The sequence below is a fragment of the Asterias amurensis genome, chromosome 7, assembly GCF_032118995.1.
Source record: "Asterias amurensis chromosome 7, ASM3211899v1".
NCBI lineage: Eukaryota > Metazoa > Echinodermata > Asteroidea > Forcipulatida > Asteriidae > Asterias > Asterias amurensis.
In genome coordinates, this window is record NC_092654.1 from 7694482 (window position 1) to 7719816 (window position 25335).

General features: G+C 37.5%; 10 non-coding genes and 1 pseudogene across 10 annotated transcripts; all 11 read right to left on the reverse strand.

Moving 5' to 3' along the window:
- Window positions 1-1063: 1063 nt before the first annotated feature.
- LOC139940213 (U5 spliceosomal RNA) lies at window positions 1064-1183 on the reverse strand. The gene has a single exon (XR_011786430.1). It is a non-coding gene; the product is annotated as a U5 spliceosomal RNA (small nuclear RNA).
- A 3913-nt stretch (window positions 1184-5096) lies between these two features.
- On the reverse strand, window positions 5097-5216 carry LOC139940183 (U5 spliceosomal RNA). The gene has a single exon (XR_011786401.1). It is a non-coding gene; the product is annotated as a U5 spliceosomal RNA (small nuclear RNA).
- A 311-nt stretch (window positions 5217-5527) lies between these two features.
- LOC139940176 (U5 spliceosomal RNA) lies at window positions 5528-5647 on the reverse strand. The gene has a single exon (XR_011786395.1). It is a non-coding gene; the product is annotated as a U5 spliceosomal RNA (small nuclear RNA).
- Window positions 5648-8879: 3232 nt separating this feature from the next.
- On the reverse strand, window positions 8880-8999 carry LOC139940189 (U5 spliceosomal RNA). The gene has a single exon (XR_011786407.1). It is a non-coding gene; the product is annotated as a U5 spliceosomal RNA (small nuclear RNA).
- A 1042-nt stretch (window positions 9000-10041) lies between these two features.
- LOC139940184 (U5 spliceosomal RNA) lies at window positions 10042-10161 on the reverse strand. Its single transcript, XR_011786402.1, has one exon. It is a non-coding gene; the product is annotated as a U5 spliceosomal RNA (small nuclear RNA).
- Window positions 10162-12336: 2175 nt separating this feature from the next.
- On the reverse strand, window positions 12337-12431 carry LOC139940172 (U5 spliceosomal RNA; annotated as a pseudogene).
- Window positions 12432-13466: 1035 nt separating this feature from the next.
- Window positions 13467-13586, reverse strand: LOC139940191 (U5 spliceosomal RNA). Its single transcript, XR_011786409.1, has one exon. It is a non-coding gene; the product is annotated as a U5 spliceosomal RNA (small nuclear RNA).
- Window positions 13587-15469: 1883 nt separating this feature from the next.
- On the reverse strand, window positions 15470-15589 carry LOC139940200 (U5 spliceosomal RNA). Its single transcript, XR_011786417.1, has one exon. It is a non-coding gene; the product is annotated as a U5 spliceosomal RNA (small nuclear RNA).
- Window positions 15590-17062: 1473 nt separating this feature from the next.
- On the reverse strand, window positions 17063-17182 carry LOC139940207 (U5 spliceosomal RNA). Its single transcript, XR_011786424.1, has one exon. It is a non-coding gene; the product is annotated as a U5 spliceosomal RNA (small nuclear RNA).
- Window positions 17183-20184: 3002 nt separating this feature from the next.
- On the reverse strand, window positions 20185-20305 carry LOC139940192 (U5 spliceosomal RNA). Its single transcript, XR_011786410.1, has one exon. It is a non-coding gene; the product is annotated as a U5 spliceosomal RNA (small nuclear RNA).
- Window positions 20306-20675: 370 nt separating this feature from the next.
- Window positions 20676-20795, reverse strand: LOC139940185 (U5 spliceosomal RNA). The gene has a single exon (XR_011786403.1). It is a non-coding gene; the product is annotated as a U5 spliceosomal RNA (small nuclear RNA).
- Window positions 20796-25335: the final 4540 nt, after the last annotated feature.

The window sequence follows — 25335 nt, forward strand, 5'->3', positions numbered from 1 at the left end:
TTCACCATGCTAGTCTTTCTTTACATGTGTTATAAACTTCATGGCGTTAATTGAAGTCAGTAAACAAAACTATTGAACGAATAATTATTCAACCATGTGTATAAAATTCAGTCTATTACGAGGGTTGTTTTTTCTCAATCAAACAAGTTGTTTAAAGCGGAATTATATCAATTAGATTAGAAGAAACTATCAAAAGAGTTATTATTAAAGTAGGTGTGAATATATTACCGAGAATATTGAATATTCATGAGAATGTGGTCAAGTAGTCGGAGCCTGGACCAAAATTTAGATTCCTTTTCCCCCGATGCAAAATTAACGTCTTTTTAATCGTTGCGGTACCCGCTGCTAAAACATAAGATTCAAACTGCCTCTCTATATTGCAAAGGTAGTTGGTTCGAATCCCAACCGTGTATTATTCCTGTCTTTGTTTTCCCCCCTAAGGAACTCGGAAAAGTACTGAGTACACAGTGCTTATAATACAAATCGAAAACGGGTAAAACCAAATTATACATTTTTTTTTTTATCCCCGATGCAAATTTAACATTTATCAAAAAGTGCGGTACCCGCTGCTAACACTTCGGATTTGAATTTCCTCTAGCTAGCTGTACCGGTCAATCTCGGTGGTCTATATGGTGAGACAATGCTTAAGAGTTACAAAGGTCGTGGGTTAGAATCCAACCCGAGTACATTACCCGGGTTTTTTTTTTACAGCACTTGGGAAAATACGAAGTACACAGTGCTTTACACACATCGGTGTAACGGTTAACCAAACTCTTTATTCTTTATCCTCCGATAGAAATTTATTTATAACTGCTCCAAAAATACCTGACTCTTTTTTCAAATATCAAATAACAAACCATAAGGGAAACCGACTGGGTAATTTGTTTTTAAATCGGCTGAACAGAGAAAATTTATACCAGCGGGATTTTAACCAACGACCTCCGGATTAACGTATCGGCGCTCTACCAACTCAGCTATACAGACCTTCATTGGCCATCTCCAAAAACAAAGCTGAATATTGAAGCGTTATTTTAGTTCATGTTCTATCTTTTATTTATTTACTAGCACAGTCTTTCGACAGGGCAGCGATAAATTAGTCTATAGACTCATTAATTTGTTCCTCTGCACGGAAATCTTTAGTAAAAGGCGAAAGATTTAAGCGAATGCAGTGAAACCAGAGTGCTTGATTAGTATTTCACCATGGTAGTCTTTCTTTACATGTGTTATAAACTTCATGGCGTTAAAGGAAACAGGCAAACAGAACTCTGGAACAAGTTATTCATACATGTTTACAAATTTTAATCTATTGCAAAGGTTGTATTTTTCTCAGTCAAAAAATATACTCAAAGTGGAATTATATCGATTAGACTAGAAGAAACTATCAAAAGGGTGATAATTAAAGTAGGTTTGAATATATTAGCGAGAAAATTGAATATTCATGAGAATGTGGTCAAGATGTGCGCTTTAGCAATGGCAGGAAAACAAAATTCGAATCCCATGTACCCGAGTTACAAGCCTGTGTTTTTAATTTTCATAGAACTCGGTAAAATACTGAGTATACAATGCTTAATACAAACCGTGTTAGGGTAAAACCGAATTATTATGTTGTTTTATCTCCTCGATTAACGTTTATCAAATCATTGCGGTACCCGCTGCTAAAACATCGGATTTGAATTGCCTCTAGCTGTACCGGGCAATCTCGGTGGTCTAGTTGGTAAAACACTGATTTAGGGGTTACAGGGGTCGTTGGTAAGAATCCATCCCGAGTGAGCTACTCATCAGTTTTTCTTTTACAGAACGTTGGAAAGTAGACTAGTATACAGTGCTAATGCACAACGGTGTGAGAGTAAAACCAAACTTTTTATTCTTAATCCCCAAGTACAAACTTAATTAACTGCTTAGTAGAAAACACATTGACTTATCACAAAAAAAATGTTTGCGATACAAACTTGGAAGAGGCAGCCAATGGATCGTCTTCAGGGGAAATTACCCTTTTATTATATCAAGTCATAAACCACAAGGGAACCGACTGGGTAAACGTTTAATACTCATGCGGGATTTGAACCAACGACCTCCGGATTAACGTATCGGCGCTCATCAACTGAGCTACACAACTCTATAGCCCTTTTCCCACTACAGGTATTTCCCGGGAAATTCCCGGGAAATGTTAGTCGATCCGTTCATACTACAAAACATTTCCCGGGAAATAACATTTTCCCGGGAAATAATTTACCCAGTTAAGGGGTAGGGTTGAAGGAGTTAACCCCGGGAAAAAAACGTTTTTCCCGGGAAAAGCAGCTAGTGAGAACGACAGCGGGTTTAACTTACCCCACCTTTTGCTTCTACTGTGTTGAGACGTCATTAATCTCGAAAGGTCACAGACGTCAAAAATAGCGCGCCAAATAATTCGCGTGGTAACAATAGCCCTTTTTTGTTTTCTCCTTCTGAAAGTGTTTTCGTTTAGGTACGAAAATAAAAGTGAATTACATCTGTAATTTACAAATAAATATATGAATCAAAAAAGTTGACCACGTGAATGGAATAGGAATAGAATAAATAGTTGGCGTGAACAAGCTTCCTTCTCGTACACACGCCACGTGTGTATGGTATTTCTTAATGCGTGTATACTTGGCCGTTGATGGACTTTTGTTGTCCAGAGTCAGGTTTGAGTTCTTCGATCGACATTGCTGTCTACCACCTGACAGTAAATATTTTAGTTCAATCTGTTGCTCAATTTGTTACGATGGGTAGAAGTGACCGATGGAGTGATGATGAAATTTTGAAACTAGTTGCATTTTTGGCCGACGATGCAGTCCAAAAACAGCTAGATGGGCATATAGGCCTACAAGAAACGGGAAAGTTTTCTGCCTGCGTGAAGCTGGATATTAACGGACCCCTGCCCATTGCAGATAAAAACTGAAAACCTTGGGAAAAAAGACTATAGGTCGGTATGATAATAGTTTTGTTTTTCAAGGCCTAAATATTTTCTATTGCATAAGTGTTCTCCTGCAAAAACATTTTTTTTTTTGAAGAAACATACATTTAAAAGTCTCTATGAAGCCATGAAAAAATGCTAGCCAATATAGGGCTAAAGCCTATTCCGTGTTCTCTCTTTGCACGATGGGAAAACAGCACTGTTGATGTTGGAAGGGAAGAATGCTTCTTTTTCTTTCTACTGCTATTGTCAGATTGTGCAAAATCGACTATGCGGTATTTTTTTCTATAAAACCTTTAACTATCTTGGCCCTAACATCGTGGACATTATTATGCAATCCTTCGAAAATGCCATTCAGAAAATTTCTAGGCCTTACCCCAGGGTTGATGCCCTTAACCCTGCCCCTGAGCAGGGTTAATTATTTACTGGGAAAACGTCATTTCCCGGGAAATTCCCGGGAGTATTTTTGTAGTGTGAACAGATCAACCAAAAGTTCCCGGGAATTTCCCGGGAAATAACTATAGTGTGAACAGGTAAAAATTGAGGTGAACGCCAACACAAAACCTCTGGGTAAAACACGGACACAAAAGTCCATTCAATTACAGTTCTCAAAAGAAAAAAAAGCTGTCGCAGATGGAAAGCTCCCTTTCGCTTTTTCTAATAGCAACTTGCTCCCACCATTGGCCGCTCTTCATGGTAGACCAGATTGACCTTTGACCAATAAATACTTCCAGCAAGTGCCATGAAACCCGTCAATCGCACGACAAATTCCATCTGATTGTTATTCCGCATGTCTTTAAAACACTGTCACAGCAATCGTCTTCTCCTGACAAGACGCCAGCGACGTCTTCCCCGAACTGCAAGACTTCTTCTCCGCCGTAATCACACAATAAATTGGTATAACAACATGCAAATACACAATTAAAGTGCAGCCATTTTGGGTCGCATGTGGCAAGGATTTTGCAGCCGGCCGCGTGGCATTGTGGGAACGGACTTCCGTCCACAAACATTGTAACTTCCGCATGGGCTGACCTGTTTACCACATTTCCTGGGGTTTGATCGTAAGTGTGAAACGACCGTGCATATTCCTGGGAAATAGTACTCCCGGGAGTTACTAAATTGGGATAGTGAGAACGGTTGCTGGGGTGGCGGTGGGGTTAAAAACTTCCGGGATTTTCCTGGGAGTTTATTTCCCGGGAAATGGCTCTGTAGTGTGAAAAGGGCTTATATCGGTGGCCTCCATACAATAGCTCAATTAAATTTGTGTTACATTAAATATTCTATCTTTTATTTATTCATCTGCCCAATCTTTCGACTGGGCAGGCAGAAAAATTAGTATTTATTAAGGTTATTTGAGTTGTTCCACTGTATGCACAAACATCTTTAATTTAAGGGGAAAGATATTTGTGAATGCAGTGAAACTAAGGTCATACAGAGGAAGTGTTTCACCGTGGTAGTCTTTGTGTACATGTGTTATAAACTTCATGGCGTTAAACGAAATCAGTAAACAAAACGCTGGGGGAAAAAATCATGCGTTTATTTAAATTTTAGTCTATTGCAATGGTTGTATTTTTCTCAATCTATAAATAATTTTAAATTGGAATTATATCAAATAGACTAGAAGAAACTATCAAAATAAGTTATTATTAAAAGTAGGTTTTAATATTAGCGAGATTATTGAATATTCATGAGAAGGTGGTGCAAGTAGTCGGAGCCTGGACTTATTTGAATCTCTAGATGTGCCCTCAGGGGGTCCTTGAACAAGGGCAAGAATACAAGGTTCGAATCCCATCTGTGTGATTTGTATACACAGAACTAGGGAAAGTACTGAGTATGCAGTGCTTAACACACATCGGTATAAGGACAAAACCATGTCCCCCGATGCAAACTTAATTAACTGCTTATAGGAAATACCTTGGCTACGCAAACAAATGTTTGCGATACAACCTTGGAAGCGGCAGCCAGGTAACCGACAGGGTAGATTTTAAGAATATTGGGTTTAACAAAGAAAAGTAACTCCTGGGGGATTTGAACCAGCGAGCTCCGGATTAACGCACCGTCACTCTAATAACTGGGCTATCAACCCGTTATTGGCGGTCTCCACACAATAGCTCAATGTTTAGGCTATTTATGTACATCTTCTATCTTTTATTTATTTATTAGCCCAACCTTTCGACTGGGCAGTAAAAAATTAGTCTATAGACTCATTAAGTTGTTCCTCTGCACGGAAATCTTTAGTAAAAGGCGAAAGATTTATGCGAATGCAGTGAAACCAGAGTGCTTATTGTGTGTTTCACCATGGTAGTCTTTCTTTACATGTGTAATAAACTTCATGGCGTTTAAAACGAAGTCAGTAACTTAATGTTTGCGATATACAACCTTGGAAGAGGCAGCCGAGGATCGTATTCAGAGGAAGTGACCCTTTTTCAAATATCAAGTAATAACCCACACGGGAAGCCGACTGGGTAAATTAAAGTTAAAATCGGTTCAACAAAGACAGTACTACATCGGGATTTTAACTAACGACATCCGGACAGGCGCTCAACAAGATGAGATTAATAACATACATATTCTATCCTTTGTTTATTTATTAGCCCAATCTTTCGACTGGGCAATAAAAAATTAGTCTATAGACTCATTAAGTTGTTTCTCTGCACGGAAATCTTTAGTAAAAGGCGAAAGATTTATGCGAATGCAGTGAAACCAGAGTCACGAGTGTTTCACCATGGTAGTCTTTCTTTACATGTGTTATAAACTTCATGGCGTTAAACGAAATCGGTAAACAAAACTCTTACACAAATTATTCATACATGTTTACAAATTTTAGACTATGGCAGAGGTTGTATTATTCTCAATTAAAAAATATACTAAAAGTGGAATTATATCGATTAGAGAAGAAACCATCAAAGAGTTTGTTAAAGTAGGCTTGAATATATTAGATAGAATATTGAATATTCATGAGAATTTGGTCAAGTAGTCGGAGCCTGGGCTTGTTTCACTATATTATAAATGTGCCCCCAGGGGATCCTGCGACAAAGGCAAGAATACAAGGTTCGAATCCCACCTGTGTGATTTGTTTTTCACAGAACTAAGGAAAGCAATGAGTACAGTGATAAACACACATCGGTATAAGGATAAAACCAATTGATATTCTTTATCCCCCTATGCAAATTAAACGTATATTAAATCGTTGCGGTACCCGCTGCTAAACATAGGATTCGAACTGCCTTTATACTGGGCAATCTCGATGGTCTAGTTTGTAAGACTGCTCTAGAATTGCAAAGGTAGTTGGTTCGAATCCCAACCGTGTAATATTCCTGTCTTTGTTTCCCCCTAAGGAACTCGGAAAAGTACTGAGTACACAGTGCTTATAATACAAATCGATGTACGGGTAAAACCAAATTATAAATTCTTTATTCCCCGATGCAAATTTAACGTTTATCAAATCATTGCGGTACCCACTGCTAAAACATCGAATTTGAATTGCCTCTAGATGTACCCGGCAATCTCGGTGGTCTAGTTGGTAAAACACTGATTAAGGGGTTACAGGGGTCGTTGGTAAGAATCCATCCCGAGTGAGCTACTCAGTTTTTCTTTTACAGAACGTTGGAAAGTAGGCTAGTATACAGTGCTAATGCACAACGGTGTGAGAGTACAACCAAACTTTTTATTCTTAATCCCCAAGTACAAACTTAATTAACTGCTTAGTAGAAAACACATTGACTTAGCACAAAAAAATGTTTGCGATACAAACTTGGAAGCGGCAGCCTAGGGATCGTCTTCAGGGGAAATTACCCTTTTATTATATCAAGTCATAAACCACAAGGGAAACCGACTGGGTAAACTTTTAATACTCCCGCAGGATTTGAACCAACGACCTCCGGATTAACGTATCGGCGCTCACCAACTGAGCTATACAACTCTATATCGGTGGCCTCCATACAATAGCTCAATTAAATTTGTATTACATTACATATTCTATCTTTTAATTACTCATTTGCCCAATCTTTCGACTGGGCAGGGAGAAAAATTAGTATTTATTAAGGTTGTTTGAATTGTTCCACTGTATGCACAAACATCTAAAGGGGAAAGATCTTTGCGAACGCAGTGAAACCAAGGTCATACGGAACAAGTGCTTCACCATGGTAGTCTTTGTGTACATGTGTAATAAACTTCATGCCGTTAAACGAAATCACACGTTTATTTAAATTTAAGTCAATTGCAATGGTTGTATTTTTCTCAATTGAATCTATAAAAAAAAATTAATTTGAAATTTTATAAAATAGACTAGAAGAAACTATCAAAATAAGTTATTATTAAAAGTAGGTTTTAATATTAGCGAGATTATTGAATATTCATGAGAATGTGGTCAGGTAGTCGGAGCCTGGACTTATTTCAATCTCTAGCTGTGCCCTCAGGGGGTCCTTGAACAAGGGCAAGAATACAAGGTTCGAATCTCATCTGTGTGATTTGTATACACAGAACTAGGGAAAGTACTGAGTATGCAGTGCTTAACACACATCGGTATAAGGACAAAACCATGTCCCCCGATGCAAACTTAATTAACTGATTATAGGAAATACCTTGGCTACGCAAACAAATGTTTGCGATACAACCTTGGAAGCGGCAGCCAGGTAACCGACAGGGTAGATTTTTAGAATATTGGGTCGTAATGAATAAAAAGTAGTACTTACTTTTACTTGAAAATTTCAAGTATTTACTACCATCCATATGAATAAAAGGAAGTAAAAACTGTTACTTAAAAGTATTTACTAAAATGCTAAAAGTATCTACTTTTACCAAAAAGTAAATTCTTTTAACTTTGGCACTTACTTACTTCCATATGAATAAAACGGAGAATATACTACAAAATGCAAGTAAATACTAGTGATTTTTCAAGGTAGCTCCAGAGCTACCTTGGGCACAGAAGTAAAAGGCTCGTCCGAAGAAATGACAGTGTTTATGAATGTTCCTCACAGGATAAACGTTTTAGTCCAAAGGAAAGACATCACTGAAATATTAAATAGACACATACACAGTGTTTCACAACAGAAACAATACACACAAACTCAAACTGCTTTTAATCAAACTTGTTTATATATGCTGAGGATAAAATAAAACCGTTTGTAAAAAAAACCGTTTTGTATCATTACAGTAAGCTTTTTAAAAAGATATAAAGAATTTTTTCAACTCAGAAATGAATGCCTCGATCATTAAGGCTTATTGTTCATAAAATCAGAAGAAGTAATTTTTTAAACAATTAAATGCATTTCAATAGAATGTTGTTCGTGTAATTATTAAAACTTTTAAATTTAATTTAAATAGCTATGCTCATATCAAGCTCTCATCTTCTCTATACAGCGCTGTCATGCTCCACTCCAAGTTTCAAAAGCTTAACAAAAACGTTTTTATTCTGTGTGTCCAGATGAGTCGTCTTCATCAAAATGTTGTCAGAATAAAAACCTCATGGCTGACTTGAAGATTTCTATGTTTCTGTTAAATCAAATGCTGCTTTGGCTGTGTGTGTGAGTGCGTACGTAGACGTGAATGGGAGTTGTAATACAAAGGAAACCTTTTGTTGAGAGCCATTCAGCCATGGTATATCAGAAGTATTTACTCCAAAGCATTAAGTGAATACTTTGCAGTAAAAGAATAGGTTTATTCATACGGAATTTAGAAGATGCTTTTACTGAATGCTTCTACTTGGAAGTTTATGCTTTTACTTTTTGCTAGTACTTGTCAGTAAATACTACATTTTATTCATACGACCCATTGGGTTAAACAAAGAAAAGTAACTCCTGTGGGATTTGAACCAACGAGCTCCGGATTAACGCACCGTCACTCTAATAACTGGGCTTTCAACCCGTTATTGGTGGTCTCCACAATAGCTCAATGTTTAGTCTAATGTAACTCACATATATCTTCTATCTTTTATTTGTTCAGTAGCCCAATCTTCCGAATGGGCAGTAAAAAATTAGTCTATAGACTCATTAAGTTGTTCCTCTGCACGGAAATCTTTAGTAAAAGGCGAAAGATTTATGCGAATGCAGTGAAACCAGAGTGCAGACTAAGCATTCCACCATGGTAGTCTTTCTGTACATGTGTAACAGACTTCATGGTGTTAATTGAAACCAGTAAATAAAACTCTGGAACAAATTTGTCGTATATATTGTATTTTTCTCAATAAAACAAATATAGTTAAAGTGGAGATAAGCAAATCTTTCAGAAGAAACTACCAGAAGAGTTATTATTATTAAAGTAGGTTTGAATATGTTAGTCAGATCATTGAATATTCATGAGAATGTGGTCAAGTAGTCGGAGCCTGGACTTGCATATCTATAGTTGTGCACTCGACCAATGGCAAGAATGCAAGTTTCGAATCCCGCGTGCACCCGAGTAATGGAAGCCTGTGTTTTTAATTTTCACAGAACTCGGTATAAAATACTGAGTATGCAGTGCTTATAATACAAATCGGTGTAAGAGTTCAACCAAAATGATAATTTTTGTATCCCCGATGCAAATATAGCGTTTATCAAATCATTGCGATACCCGCTGCTAAAACATCGGATTTGAATTGCCTCTAGCTGTACCGGTCAATCTCGGTGGTCTAGTTGGTAAAAATGTCGTCGGGGAATCTCACCCGAGTAGATTACTCTGTTTGTTTGTTTGGTTGGGTGTTTTTTTTTACAGAACTTGGGAAAGTACTAAGTATACAGTGCCAACACACATCGGTGTAAGGGTAAAAGCAAACTTTTTATTATGTATTCCCCGATACAAATTTAATTAACGGCTTAGAAAATACTTTGGCTTAGAAATAGTGTTGCCGATACAGCCTAGGAAGCGGCAGCCAAGGGATCGTCTATTGGGAAGTGACTTTTTTTATTTCAAACATCAGGTAATAAGCCACAAGTGAAACGGACTGAGCAGGTTTTAAGAAATTGGGTTGACGATGAAAAGTTAATTCTGCGGATTATGAACCAACGACCTCCGGATTAACGACCGGCACTCTACCAGCTGAGTTTACAACCCGTTATTGGTGTTCACCACACAATAGCTCAATGTTTAAATATTCTTTACATACATGCTCTATCTTTTATTTATTTATTAGCCCAACCTTTCGACTGGGCAGTAAAAAATTAGTCTATAGACTCATTAAGTTGTTCCTCTGCACGGAAATCTTTAGTAAAAGGCGAAAGATTTATGCGAATGCAGTGAAACCAGAGTGCAGTTTAAGTATTTCACCATGGTAGTCTTTCTTTACATGTGTTATAAACTTCATGGCGTTAAAGGAAATCGGCAAACAGAACTCTGGAACAAGTTATTCATACATGTTTACAAATTTTAATCTATTGCAAAGGTTGTATTTTTCTCAATCAAAAAATATACTAAAAGTGGAGTTATATCGATTAGACTAGAAGAAACTATCAAAAGGGTGATAATTAAAGTAGGTTTCAACATATTAGCGAGAAAATTGAATATTCATGAGAATGTGGTCAAGATGTGCGCTTTAGCAATGGCAGGAAAACAAAATTCGAATCCCTTGTACCCGAGTTACAAGCTTGTGTTTTTAATTTTCACAGAACTCGGTAAAATACTGAGTATACAATGCTTAATACAAACCGTGTAAGGGTAAAACAATGTATAGTTCGAAGACTCACCCCAAGCTAATTCGGCTGGTAATAGTGTTATCCGGCTATGTTCCATTAGGGAACTTGGAAATTAATTGATTTACTTAACCATTAATTGTACACGCAGTCACTGATTATGTGATGCCTCTGTGCAGTGTTAAGGACGTGTTAGACATTTTTGATGTTCAAACGAAGAGCTGTGAACGTCCATTTTGTCAAGAAAATTGAACATTTTGTTTAAGATTGTATAGCTGCTATAGCCAAACGTAAATGACCACAAACATACCACAGAATCTCTTTGTGATGCATGTTTATACAATTGAGAGTTATATTTTTATACTTGTAAGTTGCTTTGCTCTATTGTGTGCCTGTTTTTTTTCAATCAACATCATTGTTCAGCGTGTAAAATGTAATAAGAGAGCATTATTTTTTTCATATGATTATGAAATTTGCAAAATACACCCTTTTTTTTAAAGGCATGAAGTTCTCTGGCAACACTGTTCCACAGTTCAAAAAATACAAAAACTTTCTTTTTTAATTATGTGATGCCTGTTTTATACAACTGGAAGTTATGTTGTCATAAGATGCTTTTATATTTTGTCCTGATATTTTGTCAGTCTTCATCATTGTTAAGCATGTAGAAAGTCATAAAAAGAGCATTATTTTACAACTTTAAAACTATACAATCGCCAAAAAGCATGAAGCTTCTGCCAACACTGTTCCCCAGTTCAACAAATACCAAAACAGTTTTTTGAAATTCCTACAGACCAGTATCTTTAAATCTTTCAAGCCTGGTAGCCCAACTTTCCTAAATATGCCACTTTCGGACTTCTGACAAACTTAGCAACCCCCTCTATTTCCCAAATTCAACTTTGTTCAAAACATCCCTTTTTGAAATAATGGATTATTCCATTCACAATTGACTGTACCTGTGTCAGGTGCACTTTTGGAAAGACCAAGGATGTATATTTACCATATTCAGTTGAAGGCAGGTAATATATTTGGTCTTTACTAAGTGAAGCCTTCAACTTTGGGTAATTTTCAGAAAATAGCTAAATTAGGTGAAATATGGCAAGTTTCTTATTTTTAACCGTTGTCATGACAACCAAAGTGCAATGCACAAACTATGCTTTCTTTTTACACTTTGGTTGAAGGAATTAACATGTGCAAAGAGTAAACAAAATCCATTAAAACAAAAATTCATATTGTTTTATTATACAATTTGAAAATAAACACATTTTTTTCCAAAAAAGGACGAAGTTTATGGCAGCACTGCTCCCCAGTACAAAAAATACCAAAACTTTTTTTTTGAAATTCTTACAGACCAGTATCTTATCTTTCATGCCTGGAAGCAAAACTTTCCTAAATATGCCACTTTGGGACTTCTGACAATTTTAGCAACCCCCTGTATTTCCCAAATTGACTTTTCCTCAAAACACCCCTTTTGGAAATAATGGAATCTTCCATTCACAATTAACTGTACTTTGTCAAACGCATTTTTGGAAAGATTAAGGATGCATATTTATCATAGCCAGCTGAGAGGTAGGTCCACTATTTGGTTTTTACACAGTGGAGCCCTCAACTTTGGGTAATTTTTACTCATGAAAAGAGCTAAATTAGGTAAAATATGGTAATTTTCTACTTTTGACCGTTGCCATGGCAACGAAGGTGTAAATGCAAAACTTACCCTTTATTTTTACATTTTGGTTGATGGCCTTCACTTGTGCAAAGTTTAAACGAAATCCATTTTTGAAAGTCTGCCACCACTTCTTTGATTTTTAGAGCAACCCAGTCTTAAGTTGTTCCTCTGCACGGAAATCTTTAGTAAAAGGCGAAAGATTTATGAGAATGCAGTGAAACCCGAGTGCAGAATAAGCATTCCACCATGGTAGTCTTTCGTTACATGTGTAACAAAGTTCATGGCGTACATTGAAACCAGTAAATAAAACTCTGGAACAAATTTGTCATAGATATTGTATTTTTCTCAATTAAATAATATAATTAAAGTGGACATAATCAAATCTTTTAGAAGAAACAACCAGAAGAGGTATTATTATTAAAGTAGGTTTGAATATGTTAGTCAGATCATTGAATGTTCATGAGAATGTGGTCAAGTAGTCGGAGTCTGGACTTGCATATCTAGATGTGCACTCGACCAATGGCAAGAATGCAAGTTTCGAATCCCGCGTGCGCCCGAGTAATGGAAGCCTGTGTTTTTAATTTTCACAGAACTCGGTAAAATACTGAGTATGCAGTGCTTATAATACAAATCGGTGTAAGAGTTCAACCAAAATGATAAATTTTGTATCCCCGATGCAAATAATAGCGTTTATCAAACCATTGCGGTACCCGCTGCTAAAACATCGGATTTGAATTACCTCAGCTGTACCGGTCAATCTCGGTGGTCTAGTTGGTAAGAATGTCGTCGGGGAATCTCACCCGAGTAGATTACTCTGTTTGTTTGTTTGGTTGTTGTTGTTTTTTTACAGAACTTGGGAAAGTACTAAGTATACAGTGCCAACACACATCGGTGTAAGGGTAAAAGCAAACTTTTTATTATGTATTCCCCGATACAATTTTAATTAACGGCTTAGAAAATACTTTGGCTCAGCAATAGTGTTGCCGATACAGCCTAGGAAGCGGCAGCCAAGGGATCGTCTGTGGTGAAGTGATTTTTTATTTCAAACATCAGGTAATAGGCCACAAGTGAAACGGACTGAGCAGGTTTTAAGAAATTGGGTTGACGATGAAAAGTTAATTCTGCGGGATATGAACCAACGACCTCCGGATTAACGACCGGCACTCTATCAGCTGAGTTTACAACCCGTTATTGGTGGTCTCCACACAATAGCTCAATGATTAAGTATTATTTACATACATGCTCTATCTTTTAGTTATTTATTAGCCCAATCTTTCGACTGGGCAGTAAAAAATTAGTCTATAGACTCATTAAGTTGTTCCTCTGCACGGAAATCTTTAGTAAAAGGCGAAAGATTTATGCGACTGCAGTGAAACCAGAGTGCAGATTAAGTATTTCACCATGGTAGTCTTTCTTTACATGTGTTATAAACTTCATGGCGTTAAAGGAAATCGGCAAACAGAACTCTGGAACAAGTTATTCATACATGCTTACAAATTTTAATCTATTGCAAAGGTTGTATTTTTCTCAATCAAAAATTATACTAAAAGTGGAATTATATCGATTAGACTAGAAGAAACTATAAAAAGGGTGATAATTAAAGTAGGCTTCAATATATTAGCGAGAAAATAGAATATTCATGAGAATGTGGTCAAGATGTGCGCTTTAGCAATGGCAGGAAAACAAAATTCGAATCCCATGTACCCGAGTTACAAGCCTGTGTTTTTAATTTTCACAGAACTCGGTAAAATACTGAGTATTCAATGCTTAATACAAACCGTGTAAGGGTAAAACCGAATTATTATGTTGTTTTATCTCCTCGATTAACGTTTATTAAATCATTGCGGTACCCGCTGCTAAAACATCGAATTTGAATTTCCTCTAGCTGTACCGGGCAATCTCGGTGGTCTAGTTGGTAAGACACTGCTTTAGGGGTTACAGGGGTCGTTGGTTAGAATCCATCCCGAGTGAGCTACTCATCAGTTTTTCTTTTACAGAACGTTGGAAAGTAGGCTAGTATACAGTGCTAATGCACAACGGTGTGAGAGTAAAACCAAACTTTTTATTCTTAATCCCCAAGTACAAATTTAATTAACTGCTTAGTAGAAAACACCTTGACTTAGCAAAACAAAAATGTTTGCGATACAAACTTGGAAGCGGCAGCCAATGGATAGTCTTCAGGGAAAATTACCCTTTTATTACATCAAGTCATAAACCACAAGGGAAACCGATTGGGTAAACTTTTAATACTCCCGCGGGATTTGAACCAACGACCTCCGGATTAACGTATCGGCGCTCACCAACTGAGCTATAAAGCTCTATATCGGTGGCCTCCATACAATAGCTCAATTAAATTTGTATTACATTACATATTCTATCTTTTGTTTTATTCATTTGCCCCGTCTTTCGACTGGGCAGGGAAAAATTAGTATTTATTAAGGTTGTTTGAATTGTTCCACTGTATGCACAAACATCTAAAGGGGAAAGATCTTTGCGAACGCAGTGAAACCAAGGTCATACTGAAGAAGTGTTTCACCGTGGTAGTGTATGTGTACATGTGTAATAAACTTCATGGCGTTAATTGAAATCAGTAAACAAAACTCTGGGGGAAAAAAATCATACATTTATTTAAATTTTAGTCTATTGCAATGGTTGTATTTTTCTCAACCTAGAAATGATTTTTAACTGGAATTATATCAAATAATATAGAAGAAACTATCAAAATAAGTTATTATTAAAAGTAGGTTTTAATATTAGCGAGATTATTGAATATTCATGAGAAGGTGGTGCAAGTAGTCGGAGCCTGGACTTATTTCAATCTCTAGCTGTGCCCTCAGGGGGTCCTTGAACAAGGGCAAGAATACAAGGTTCGAATCCCATCTGTGTGATTTGTATTCACAGAACTAGGGAAAGTACTGAGTATGCAGTGCTTAACACACATCGGTATAAGGACAAAACAAAAATTGATATTCTTTATCCCCCGATGCAAACTTAATTAACTGCTTAGAAAATACCTTGGCTTGGCTACGCAAACAAATGTTTGCGATACAACCTTGGAAGCGGCAGTCAAGTAACCAAGTTTTTTTTAGAATATTGGGTTAAACAAAGAAAAGTAACTCCTGAGGGATTTGAACCAACGAGCTCCGGATTAACGCACCGTTACTCTAATAACTGGGCTATCAACCCGTTATTAGTGGTCTCCACACAATAGCTCAATGTTTAGTCTAATGTAACTCATATACATCTTCTATCTTTTATTATTTTATTAGCCCAATCTTCCGAATGGGCAGTAAAAAATTAGTCTTTAGACTCATGAAGTTGTTCCTCTGCACGGAAATCTTTAGTAAAAGGCGAAAGATTTATGCGAATGCAGTGAAACCAGAGTGCAGAATAAGCATTCCACCATGGTAGTCTTTCGTTACATGTGTAACAAAGTTCATGGCGTTAATTGAAACCAGTAAATAAAACTCTGGAACAAATTTGTCATAGATATTGTATTTTTCTCAATAAAAAAATATAATTAAAGTGGACATAATCAAATCTTTTAGAAGAAACTACTAGAAGAGGTATTATTATTAAAGTAGGTTTGAATATGTTAGTCAGATCATTGAATATTCATGAGAATGTGGTCAAGTAGTCGGAGCCTGGACTTGCATATCAAGATGTGCACTCGACCAATGGCAAGAATGCAAGTTTCGAATCCCGCGTGCGCCCGAGTAATGGAAGCCTGTGTTTTTAATTTTCACAGAACTCGGTAAAATACTGAGTATGCAGTGCTTATAATACAAATCGGTGTAAGAGTTCAACCAAAATGATAAATTTTGCATCCCCGATCCAAATAATAGCGTTTATCAAATCATTGCGGTACCCGCTGCTAAAACATCGGATTTGAATTACCTCAGCTGTACCGGTCAATCTCGGTGGTCTAGTTGGTAAAAATGTCGTCGGGGAATCTCACCCGAGTAGATTACTCTGTTTGTTTGTTTGTTTGTTTGGTTGGTGTTTTTTTAACAGAACTTGGGAAAGTACTAAGTATACAGTGCCAACACACATCGGTGTAAGGGTAAAAGCAAACTTTTTATTATGTATTCCCCGATACAAATTTAATTAACGGCTTAGAAAATACTTTGGCTCAGCAATAGTGTTGCCGATACAGCCTAGGAAGCGGCAGACAAGGGATCGTCTGTGGTGAAGTGATTTTTTTATTTCAAACATCAGGTAATATAAAGCCACAAGTGAAACGGACAGCAATAGTGTTGCAATGGTTGTATTTTTCACAACTTAGAAATGATTTTTAACTGGAATTATATCAAATAATATAGAAGAAACTATCAAAATAAGTATTGTTAAAAGTAGGTTTTAATATTAGCGAGATTATTGAATATTAACGAGAATGTGGTCAAGTAGTCGGAGCCTGGACTTATTTCAATCTCTAGCTGTGCCTTCAGGGGGTCCTTGAACAAGGGCAAGAATACAAGGTTCGAATCCCACCTGTGTGATTTGTATTTACAGAACTAGGGAAAGTACTGAGTATGCAGTGCTTAACACACATCGGTATAAGGACAAAACCAAAATTGATATTCTTATCCCCCGATGCAAACTTAATTAACTGCTTAGAAAATACCTTGGCTTGGCTACGCAAACAAATGTTTGCGATACAACCTTGGAAGCGGCAGCCAGGTAACCGACAGGGTAGATTTTTAGAATATTATTGGGTTAAACAAAGAAAAGTAACTCCGGATTAACGCACCGTCACTCTAATAACTGGGCTATCAACCCGTTATTAGTGGTCTCCACACAATAGCTCAATGTTTAGTCTAATGTAACTCATATACATCTTCTATCTTTTATTTGTTTATTAGCCCAATCTTCCGAATGGGCAGTAAAAAATTAGTCTTTAGACTCATGAAGTTGTTCCTTTGCACGGAAATCTTTAGTAAAAGGCGAAAGATTTATGCGAATGCAGTGAAACCAGAGTGCAGACACAGCACTCCACCATGTTAGTCTTTCTGTACATGTGTAATAGAGTTCATGGCGTTAATTGAAATCAGTAAACAAAACTCTTGAACAAATTTATCATAGATATTGTATTTTTCTCAATACAAAAATATAGTTAAAGTGGAGATAATCAAATCTTCCAGAAGAAACTACCAGAAGAGGTATTATTATTAAAATAGGTTTGAATATGTTAGTCAGATCATTGAATATTCATGAGAATGTGGTCAAGTAGTCGGAGCCTGGACTTGCATATCAAGATGTGCACTCGACCAATGGCAAGAATGCAAGTTTCGAATCCCGCGTGCACCCGAGTAATGGAAGCCTGTGTTTTTAATTTTCACAGGACTCGGTAAAACACTGAGTGCAGTGCTTATACAAATCGGTGTAAGAGTTCAACCAAAATGATAAATTTTGTATTTGTATCTGTATCTGTATCTGTATTGTTGAGCCGGCAAAAAAATGTCTAAAGACACATCACACCAGCTTTGCGCATTGTGTGGATGGGATGGCTTAATTTTTGAAGTGCTTAGCGAGAGTGTCTTTGAAGATATCTAATGAGTTGCTGGAAATCACACTACCGGGTAAGGCGTTCCAGTCCTTGATGGTAGCCGGGAAAAAACTGTTTCCGTAGATTTTGGTTGAGTGACGAAGTTGTTGAAATTGGAGATTGAGTTTTCTGGAGGGTCGAGTGGAATGTTGAGCAAAGTCTTGAAGAGGGATTTCAACTAAGTTATTAACGAGTTTGTAAAACATAGCTAGTCTTCTGGCTTTCCTTCTTATTTCTAGTGGTTTCCAGCTAAGTTCTTCTAGTATACTGGTGATTGTACCTGGTGTTCTACTGTAATTATTTGTGGTGAAACGAGCTGCTTGTCTTTGAATTTGCAGTGGCATACTCTAGGATGGGACGAACCAAGCTTGTGTAGGCTAGCGATTTTACATGAACAGGGTATTTATTGAGGTTCCTTTTGATGACACCAAGTACACCAAGTACTTGTTTAGTAGCTGAAGCTGTTTGAACATCCCAGTTTAACGTGTTGGTGATATGAACGCCAAGCTACGTGTGAGATTCCACAGATTCTAGTTGTTTGCCACAAAAGGTATAGCTGGTGGGGGTGACTTTTTCTTGAAGCAATTGTCATAGTAAAACACTTGCTGGGGTTGAATTGCATGAACCAAGTGTCTTGCCATTCTTCAAGTCGCTTCAGGTCATCTTGTAGAATGGATCTATCCTGAGCTGACTATACTGGTGTGTACAAGAGACAATCATCTGCAAACAACCTTGATGAAGAGATTAGTTTGCTAGGAAGATCGTTTATGTATGCCAAAAACATAAGCGGTCCGAGGATAGTCCCTTGAGGTATGCCCGAGGTGACGGCAACAGATGAGGATGAAGTCCCATTTACGACAACTTGTTGAGTTCTTCCAATGAGAAAGCTTTTTATCCATTTGGCAACATTGCCGTTGATTCCATAGTAGTTTAATTTGTGAAAGAGTCTACGGTGGGGAACTTTATCAAAAGCTTTGGTAAAGTCTAAGATAGCTGCGTCGACCATTTGCTTATTATCGAGTGCCTTACTGGTGTCGTCTATGGTGAGTATAAGTTGAGTCTCAGTAGACCTTCTAGCACGAAAACCATGTTGATAATCTGTGAGAATTTGATGTTCTTCAAAACGTTTCATGATGTGACTATGTAGAATGTGTTCAAGGAGTTTGGAGATTACTTGTGCTAATGAAACTGGTCTATAATTCGCTGAATCCGTTCTACTTCCCTTTTTGAATAATGCCGTAACATTGGCCTCCTTCCAACCTTTGGGGACTTGGCCCGAGTCAGTTGACGACTGAAACAAGTCCTGAAGAATTGGTGCTAGTTGATCTGCAAATGTTTTTAAAAACCAAGGTGGGATACCGTCCGGCCCTTGCGATTTAGATGGGTTTATCTTAAGTAGTTGGTCTTTGACCCCTTTAAGCGAGATGATGAGTTTCCCGATTGATCCGTTTGGGCTTTCCCCCATGTCTGGCATTGGAGAGGATCCCTCTTCAGTGAAGACACTTTTGAACTGATTGTTTAGAATGTCTGCTTTCTGAGCGTCCTCACTGATGATGTTCCCTTCATTTTTAAGGTCAATGCCTTGGTTGTCTTGTCGGAGTTTGGAGATGAAGTTCCAAAATGACTTTGGTTTTTCTGTAATGGTCGATGTCAAGAATTCACTGATGTATGTGGAGTGAGCAGATTTGAGATTCTTGTGGACGATTTTCCTTGCGTCACAAAACTTCTGCCAGTCGCTGTGAAGATTTGTTCTCTTTGCCTTGTTGTACAATCGCTTTTTAAGTTTACAGAGGTTTTTTTTAGGTCGTTTGTAAACCATGGTAGGTTGTGTCTTGATGAGGTCATCCGGGTAGGGACAAATTTGTCCCTACGCAAATAAAGCGTATCGGGGATATATGTATCCCCGATGCAAATATAGCGTTTATCAAATCATTGCGGTACCCGCTGCTAAAACATCGGATTTGAACTGCCTCTAGCTGTACCGGTCAATCTCGGTGGTCTAGTTGATAAGAATGTCGTCGGTTAGAATCCCACCCGAGTAGATTACTCTGTTTGTTTGTTTGGTTGGTTTTTTTTTTTTTACAGAACTTAGGAAAGTACTAAGTATACAGTGCCAACACACATCGGTGTAAGGGTAAAAGCAAACTTTTTATTATGTATTCCCCGATACAAATTTAATTAACGGCTTAGAAAATACTTTGGCAGCTTTTTTATTTCAAACATCAGGTAATTAACCACAAGGAGACGGACTGAGCAGGTTTTAAGAAACTGGGTTGACGAAGAAAAGTTGATTCTGCGGGATATGAACCAACGACCTCCGGATTAATGTTTACCGGCACTCTACCAGCTGAGTTTACAACCCTTTAATGGTGGTCTCCACACAATAGCTCAATGTTTAAATATTTTACATACATACTCTATCTTTTATTTATTTATTAGCCCAATCTTTCGACTGGGCAGTAAAAAAATTAGTCGATAGACTCATTAATTTGTTCCTCTGCACGGAAATCTTTAGTAAAAGGCGAAAGATTTATGCGAATGCAGTGAAACCAGAGTGCAGAATAAGCGTTTCACCATGGTAGTCTTTCTGTGCATGTGTTATAAACGTCATGGCGTTAAACGAAGTCAGTAAACAGAACTCTTGAACAAATTATTCATACATGTTTACAAACTTTAGTCTATTGCAGAGGTTGTACTTTTCTCAATCAAAATATATGTTCAAAGTGGAAATATACCGATTAGATTAGAAGAAACTATCAAAATAGGTATAATTAAAGCAGGTTTGAATATAATAGCGAGAAAAAAAAGTAAAATCGGTTCAACAAAGAAAAGTTTCCCCATCGGGATTTGAACCAACGACATCCGGACAGGCGCTCAACAAACTGAGCTATTTATTAACATTCGTATTCTAACATTTGTTTATTTATTAGCCCAATCTTTCAACTGGGCAGCAAAAAATTAGTCTATAGACTCATCGAGTTGTTCCTCTGCACGGAAATCTTTAGTAAAAGGCGAAAGATTTGTGCGAATGCAGTGAAACCAGAGTTCAGGTTAAGTATTTCACCATGTTAGTCTTTCTTTACATGTGTTATAAACTTCATGGCGTTAAAGGAAATCGGCAAACAGAACTCTTGAACAAGTTTTATCATACATGTTTACAAATTTTAATCTATTGCAGAGGTTGTATTTTTCTCAATCAAAATATATGTTCAAAGTGGAAATATACCGATTAGATTAGAAGAAACTATCAAAATAGGTATAATTAAAGTAGGTTTGAATATAACAGCGAGAATATTGAATACACTCATGCATGAGAATGTGGTCAAGTAGTCGGAGCGACTTGTTCTATCTAGAATCCATCCCGAGTATACGACTCAGTTTTTCTTTTACAGAACGTTGGAAAGTAGGCTAGTATACAGTGCTAATACACATCGATGTGAGAGTAAAACCAAACTTTTTATTCTTTATCCCCCGATACAAATTAAACTAGACATTAAGTGTTTGTGAACAAACACGAAGCTGTTCCTTGTTGTTTTGCTTGGATTATGTGCTTCATTGCCCAAGGAATATATAACTGAAAAAAGGTTTAAAAAAGTTGTGAAGCTCTTGTTATAAGGTCTTACTTCCCGGTTGACCCGTAAGTAAAGGTCAACATGAGCCCACAGCTACCAAAGATTAATCTGCAATGCCAAGGAGTCTATAAAATCGGTTAAAGATTAATCTGCAATGCCAAGGAGTCTATAAAATCGGTTGTGTAGATCTTGATATATAGTCCCACTTCCGGTTGACCCAGAAGTAGAGGTCAACTTGTGGTCACAGTTTTCCAAAGCTAATATTTATTGCCTAAGAGTCTATAACTGAAGTTTGAACATTAGCTTTGTACTTTTTTAGATATGGGCTCACTTCCGGTTGACCCGGAAGTAAAGGTCAGCATGGGGGTCAAAGTTGTTTCAAACTAATCTTGAATGCCCAAGGAGTCTATAGCTGAACAAAAATTGATAATCTGTTGTGTAGTTCTTGAGATATGGTCCCACTTCCGGTTGACCTGGAAGTAGGGGTCAACTTGAGGTCACGGTTTTTTAAAGTTAATATTTCATGCCTAAGGAGTTTACAACTGAAAATATTTTTAAAATCTGCTGTATAGTTCTTGAGATATGGTGACACTTCCGGTTGACGCGGAAGTAGAGGTCAACTTGAGGTCACAGTTTTTTCAAATTAATCTCCAACCCCCAAGCAGTCTTTCAGAACAAACAGTTGAAAAGTCGGCCGTGAAGTTCTTGAGATATGATGCTGCAAAGATTTCCCTAATATGCAAATGAGGGTCACTGGTGGTTAATTAATAAAGAATTTTAATATGTTTTATGATAGGAATTAAGCTAAACATCCTAAAGCCTCCATTTGATATTATTTTACGTGTTTAAAAACACATAATTCATTTGTAGGATACTCCTTTATTTTCCTACTCCTGCCGATAGGGGGCGCTCTTATGAGACGTTTTAATTGCACGATTTGTGCACGGTAATGTCTGTATCTGACTCTGTATTTGTATGTGTACGTCGCAAAGCCCAAAACTGTCATAAAATGTCAAGCTACAAATTCCCCTATAGAACACGGCCCAGTTTTATGGCTCTGTCTGCTTCAACCAAACTCTGCCCATTTATTATACAACCACCATTCTTCGCTTACTGTTCAGGCGCTGAAATATCTGTGCAATTAGTTCAAAGCAAAGATTACATATGAAAAGCTTCCCCGCGCACAAGCAAACATATCCCTGCTAAGCTGTGAAATATGCAAGCTTGGAAAGCACACAAACAAAAGAAATCCCTGCTATAAGCAGTCTATTTCGCTTGACGTAAGTGCAAAATTCAATTCTTCTGCAGAGCACTGAATCTTTTTCATTAAGCAAGTTCGCATCATGACTCGACTAGTCGCACCTCAAACCTAACTACGACACTTGTCGAGATAAAATACAGATTCTCAAGATTTGTACCGCTATGTGCAGCGAGGGCAATATTAATTATGTTGCGAACGGGTGTGACTAGTGAAATTTACTACTCGACTAGTCGCACTTCAAACCTAACTACGACACTTGTCGTGACTAAGTACGGATTCTCAAGATTTGTGCCGCTATGCCGCAAGGGCGATATAAATTATGTTGCGAATAGTAGTAAGCAACACAACTGGTTCACCAAACAGGTAGTCGGGACAAATTTTTAATTATGTTGCGAATGGGTGTGACTAGTGAAATTTACTACTCGACTAGCCGCACTTCAAACCTAACTATGACACTTGTCGAGATAAAGTACGGATTCTCAAGATTTGTGCAGCTATGCCGCAAGGGCAATATTAATTTAAGCAACACAACTGGTTCACCAAACAGGTAGTCGGGACAAATTTTGTAGTCGATGTGTGGACACGATTATAACGGGAGTAGAGAAAAACAGTAGTCGCGACTCAAATAATAATTTGTAGTCGCGACTTTAACACCAAGCACACTAGTCGCCCCTGCCTACTTTTGTCTAAAGTAAAGCACGGTTTTTCCTGCGAATGCTAATCAAATTTTTAAGTCACTGTTTTCGCAGTGAAAGTTTCGCAGGAGTTGAGCACAGTTAGTCAACTGTAGCAAATTTTTTGATGCGAATTGTGACGTGAAGAACTCATTCCCTGCTAAGCTGTAAAATACGCTTAGCGTAAGCACAGTTCCCTGATTACGTAAGCGCTGCGATTCTTTCCTTTAAAAGCCATTGGTCCAGGACCAAACTACATAATAGCTTTTTAAACACAAAAGCAGCTTAACCATGCCTAATGTTCAAGTTGTGAATCCAGATGTTCTGCTCAATTTCTGCACTTTTTGTAAAGCAAAATGTTTTGCCTGTTTATTATATTAATGCGTTCTCTAGTTAATATTTGACCGTATAAAAAAATGCACAGTCTCCCGATTGCATAACGTGACGTCATGAAGATGTTGCAAACTGCTTCAGTGGTGTCAATTACCAACAATTTGGGAGAACGAAAAAGTTTGCCACACATACTCTAGACATTGCACAAAATGAGCAGTTATTGTAGATTTTTAAAGTTTTTTTGAGAATATGGCCAGTAATTCGACAGGCAGAGCCAAAATTTACAATTCCGTATTAAGGAATTGTTGTATATAAGTCAGGAACTTCTTAAATGTGTCGGAACTTTCACATTCTGTTATATTTTTCTGTTTAAATTATGTCTGATATTTTTCAGCGTTCCGGTCGGAGCCATTGCTGAAGTCATCAATTTAGACACGGCATGTAAGAATGAAATTCGTCGAAGAAAGTCACCATTTTGATTAAGTTAAATTGTGGCTATAGTGGTAGCCTTAACAAATGGAAAACAAATGTATATAGGAGTGCATGTATCTTGTATTGTAAATATTGCTGTATCTGCTGCAGCTTCACGCGCTATATTCTCGTAGCTCAAATCGCTATATTAATCACAGGAACCTTTTTTTCTGTCAAACCACTTGAGTCGTTCAACACATCGACAATGTTAGTCAAACAATTATTTAGTCAAACATGAACTCTTAAAGTAAAACATGCTGAATTGACTTCACGTGCTCTTTTAATGTTCGGAGCCGGTGACGCATGCAATTATGTCCTCTATGCAATACTATTCGGAGGACATTATTACATAATGCAATTCTGTCCGCCCGGACACATTTGCATATGCAGTTGTGTCCACCCCCGTGCAAAACCGTCCTTGCAGTAAATTAAACGCGCTTGGTCGACTGAACACGTTTGCCATTTTGTTTACAAGCTAAGTGTGTGTCATGAATGACATGGGAAAGGTTCGGCCATTGGGTATTTACTGTAATCATAAAATACGTGAATATTCATGCTGCATATGGGCTACGTAGGTTCAGTGCAGGCACGCTCGCTTACGCGCGCACATACATACAGTCATGTACATGTCCGCCGAGACGGTTTTTGCATAGCCGTGGACACGATTGCATATGCAAAAGTGTCCGATGAGGACAGTTTTGCATGGCGGACTCAATTGCATCTGACAACGGCCAATGTGTATACAGAGGGCGTGACCTAAATAAGTTGAGTTGCGAAATTCGTTGTTTTTTGTCTCTAGTGTCTCGACTTAAAAGCACTATTGGTAATTGCTCAAAATAATTGTAAGCATAAAAACTTACTTAATAGCGATCAATGGAGATAAGTTGGTAGTATAAAACATTGTGGGAAACGGCTCCCTCTGTAGTAACGTCGTTTTCGAGAAAAAAGTTATTTCTCACTAAAATATTTGAACAGGATTTCGAGACCCTAGAATTTAATTTTGAGATCTCGAATTCAAGCATGCTGAAAGCACACAACTTCGTGTGACAAGGTTTTTTTTCCCCACTATTATCTCGCAACTTTGACGACCAATTGAGTTCATTTTTTTCACAGGTTTGTTATTTGGTGCATATGTTTAGATACACCAAGTTACTGAGAAGACTGGTCTATGACAATTACCGAAAGTGTCTAGTGTCTTTAAAGCCATTGGACCCTTTCGGTACAGAAAAAAAAAAAAAGGTCACAGATTTACAAATAATTTACAGGGTTTACAGAAG